Below are 3,965 nucleotides of genomic sequence, written 5' to 3'. Positions count from 1 at the left end.
TTGCCAATTTGGGTGCCTTATATTTCTTTTTCTTGTCTGCTTACTGTGGCTAGGACTTTCTGTAACATGTTGAATAAAAGCAGTGATAGTGGACATCCCTGTCTTGTTCCTGACTACAGAAGAAAAGCTCTCAGTTTTTCCCCATTAAGGATGATATTAGCTTTGTTTTGTTTTGTTTTTGTTTTTGTTTTTTTTTTGTATATGGCCTTTATGATGTCGAGGTATGTTTCCTCTAACACTACTTTGTTGAGTGTTTTTATAATGAATGGATGTTGCACTTTGTCAAATGCTTTTTTTCCTGCATCTGTTGAAAGGATCATACAGTTTTTATCCTTTTGTTGATTGATTTATGAATATTGAACCACCCTTGTGTCCCAGGAATAAACCCCATTTGATTGTGTTGAATGATTTTTTTAATATATCATTGCATTTGGTTTGTTAATATTTTATGGAGAATTTCTGCATATAAGTTCATAAAAGATACAGGTCTTTAGTTGTTTTTCTGGTGGGAGGTCTTTATCTGATTTGGTTACTAGGGTAATTCTGACCTCATAGAATGAATTTGGAAGGTTTCCTTTCTCTTCTATTTTTTGGAATATCTTGAGAGTAGGTATTAACTTCTCTTTAAATATTTGGTAGAATTCACCTCTGTATTCCTCTGGTTCTGGACTTTTGATTGTTGGTAGTTTTTTATTTACTGATTCAATTTCATTGTTAGTAATTGCTGTGTTCAAAATTTGTACTTCTTCCTGACTCAGTTTTGAGAGGTTATATGTTTCTAGGAATTTACTTGTTTTTTCTGGATTGTACCAGTTTGTTGTCATGTAATTTTTTCATAATATTCTTTTATAATCCTTTATATGTGTGGTGTTGAATATTATTTCTCCTCTGTCCCTTCTGATTTTATTTATGTAGTTTCTCCCTCTTTCTCCCTCCCTCTCTCTCTGCTTCTGTCTTTCTTCAGAATAAGTCTGGCTAACAATTTGCCAATTTTGTTTATCTCTTTAGAGAACCAACTCTTAGTTTCATTGAGCAGTTCTGATGTTGCTATTGTTTTAGTATCTATTTCATTTATTTCTGCTTTAATCTTTATTACTTGCTTCCTCCTACTGTCTTTGGGCTTTTTTCTTCTTTTTCTAACTCCTCTAGATGTATGGTTAAGTTGTTTATTTGAGATTTTTTCTTCTTGATGTAGGCTTTTATTGCTCTAATCTTCCCTTTTAGAACAGCTTTTACTGCATTCCAAAGATTTTGGACCATTGTGCTTTAATTTTGATTTGTCTCTATGTATTTTTTGATATCCTCTTTGATTTTTTGGTTGACTGTTCATTGTTTAGTATCATGTTATTTAACCTTTGTGTATTTGTATTCTTTCCAGATTTTTTCTTGTGGTTGATTTCTAGTTTCAAAGGTTGTGGTCAGAAAACATGCATATGATTTCAGTCGTTTTGCATTTTTTGAGACTTGTTTTGTGGCCTGCTATGTGATCTGTTCTGGAGAATGTATTATGTGCATCTGAAAAGAATATGTGTTTCACTCTTCTTGGATGGAATGTTCTGAATATATCTATTAGATCCATTTGGTCCAATGTGTCATTCAAAGCCCACTGCTTCCTTTTTGATTTTCTGCCTGGATGATCTATCCATAGATGTAAGTGGGGTGTTAAAGTGCCCTGCTATTATTGTATTACTATTGATTTCCTCCTTAAAATTTGTTAGTTGTTGCCTTTTGTATTTGGGTGTCTCCATGTTCAGTGCATAAATATTTACAATTATGTCTTCTTGTTGGATTGTTCCCTTTATGATTATGTAGTGTTCTTCTTTGTCTCTTTTTACAGTGTTTGTTTTAGTATACTTTGTTCAGTATAAGTTTTGCTATCCCATTTTTTTGGCTCCATTTGCCTAAGTGTTTTTCCATCCCTTCACTTTCTTTGTGTATATGTCTTTAAGTTGGATATGAATCTTTTGTAGGCAGCATATATATATAGATTTTGCTTTTTTAGCTCTTCAGTTGCCTTTTCATTGGAGCATTTATTCCATTACATTCCAAGTTACTGTTGATAGGTATGTACCTTTTATACCTCTTCGGCTGCAACCTCTGTACTAGTTTTTAGTAATTAATCTACCACTTTTATTTTGTTTATACCTGTGAAATTATTTTCTTTTCCTCATATTCTTACTCAAATTAATGGCCTTTCCTTGCCTCTCATAGAATTCCATTTAATGTTTCTCATAAGGCTGCTGAACTCCTTTAACTTATGTTTGTCTGGGAAACTCCATCTCTCCTATTCTGAGTGATAGCCTTGCTGGATAGAATATTCTTGGTTGCAGGTTTTTTCTTTACAGATCTTTGAATCTTCAAGGTTTCTGCTGAAAAATAAGCTGATAGCTTTATGGGATTTCCCTTATATATAACTGTTTTCTTTTATTTTGCTGCTTTTAAACTTCTCTCTTTATCAGTACTTCTTGCTGTTTTAAGTATTATGTGTCTTGGTGTGGACCTCTTTAGGTTGATTTTGTTGGGGGGTTCTCTGTACCTCTTTGGTGGATGTCTGTTTTTCCTTCTCCAGATTGAGGAAGTTTTCAGCTATTATTTCTTCAAATAAATTTTATGCCCCCTGTGTCTCTCATCTCCTTCTGGGATCTCTATAATGTGAAGGTTTTTATGCTTGATGACATCACTGAGTTTTCCTAACATCATTTTTTTTTTTACTAGTTTCCTTTTTCTGTTCAGCTTGGTTGCTTGCCATTACTCTGTCCTCTAGCTCACTGATCCATTCTTCTACTTCCTCTAGTTTACTGTTTATTCCCTCTAGTGGCTTTTTAATTTCAGTTATTAAGTTCTTTATCTCTGGCTGGTTCTTTTATATGTATGTGTATATATACATAAACATACATATATACACATTTATATATGTGTTGAAGGTCTCACTGAGATCCTCTACTTTTTTTCCCAAGTCTAATAAGTATCTTTATGATCATTATTTGAATTTCCTATCAGGCATATTGTTTATCTCTGTTTCACTTAGCTCTATTGCTGTAATTTTGTCTTTGTCTTTCATTTTGGACATCTTCCTCTGTCTTCTCACTTCTCATTTTGTCTCACTCTCTGTGTCTGTTTCAATGTATTGGGGAAATCAGCTACATCTCCTAATTTTTAACATAGTGGCCTTGTGTAGAAGTCCAATGGTTCCCTCTAGTACAGTGCCCTGTGTATCAGATAACCTGGTGTTTCATATTTGTCTCCTGTGTATGTTGTGTGTGCCTTGCTGTTGTGGTTGAGCCTCAGTCCTATTGGCTGCAGTGACCCAGTTTGCCTCTTGTGGCCTAGGTTTCATTCCTGTACTATCAAGGGGCCAGTCTGAGGCTGTGTTGGGCTTGTAGTTGTGTCACACCAAGTGACTTATCTCAGCCCATTTGCTGGAACTGTGGCAGCACTGAACTGCAGGGCACTCTACCTATGTTACCTCTGAGAGGCTTTCATTGGTAGATGGGGCCTGCAGTCAGGACAGATGTCTACCCCCATTCTGTCTGTTGAGGTTGCAGTGACCCTAACTATAGAGCTATCTCCTTATGCTGCTTCCTGAGAGGTTTTTGTTGGTGGATGACGCTGGCAGTCATATGAGATATCTGCTCCCAGCCCACTGTTGGGGCTATAGTCAAACTGATGTTTGTGGTTATCTTTGCCTCTTCCCAGAGCATGAGTCACTTTGGAGTGGTATTGGCCGGTCAAAGAGCCATAAGTTTCCACTTTAGATGGATTCCTGCTTAGTGGGGCAGATTTGAAGGTTCTCTTATAGGAGACAATGAGGGTTTAGTGCTCATTGTTAGCAGTGTATGTGCCAATGCTTAAAGTATGAGGACTGGCCTGAGTCACTTTGCAGGGGCTCCTTTGGGTGGGTTGGATGACGTGAATCAGCAAAAGAACAAGGGCAAGGAACATGGTGGCAAGCTTCATGGGGAGTG

The sequence above is a fragment of the Panthera uncia genome (assembly GCF_023721935.1).
Source record: "Panthera uncia isolate 11264 chromosome B3 unlocalized genomic scaffold, Puncia_PCG_1.0 HiC_scaffold_1, whole genome shotgun sequence".
In the NCBI taxonomy this organism is placed as follows: Eukaryota; Metazoa; Chordata; class Mammalia; order Carnivora; family Felidae; genus Panthera; species Panthera uncia.
The sequence above is the reverse complement of the archived record's forward strand: the minus strand, read 5'-3'. Positions refer to the sequence as shown.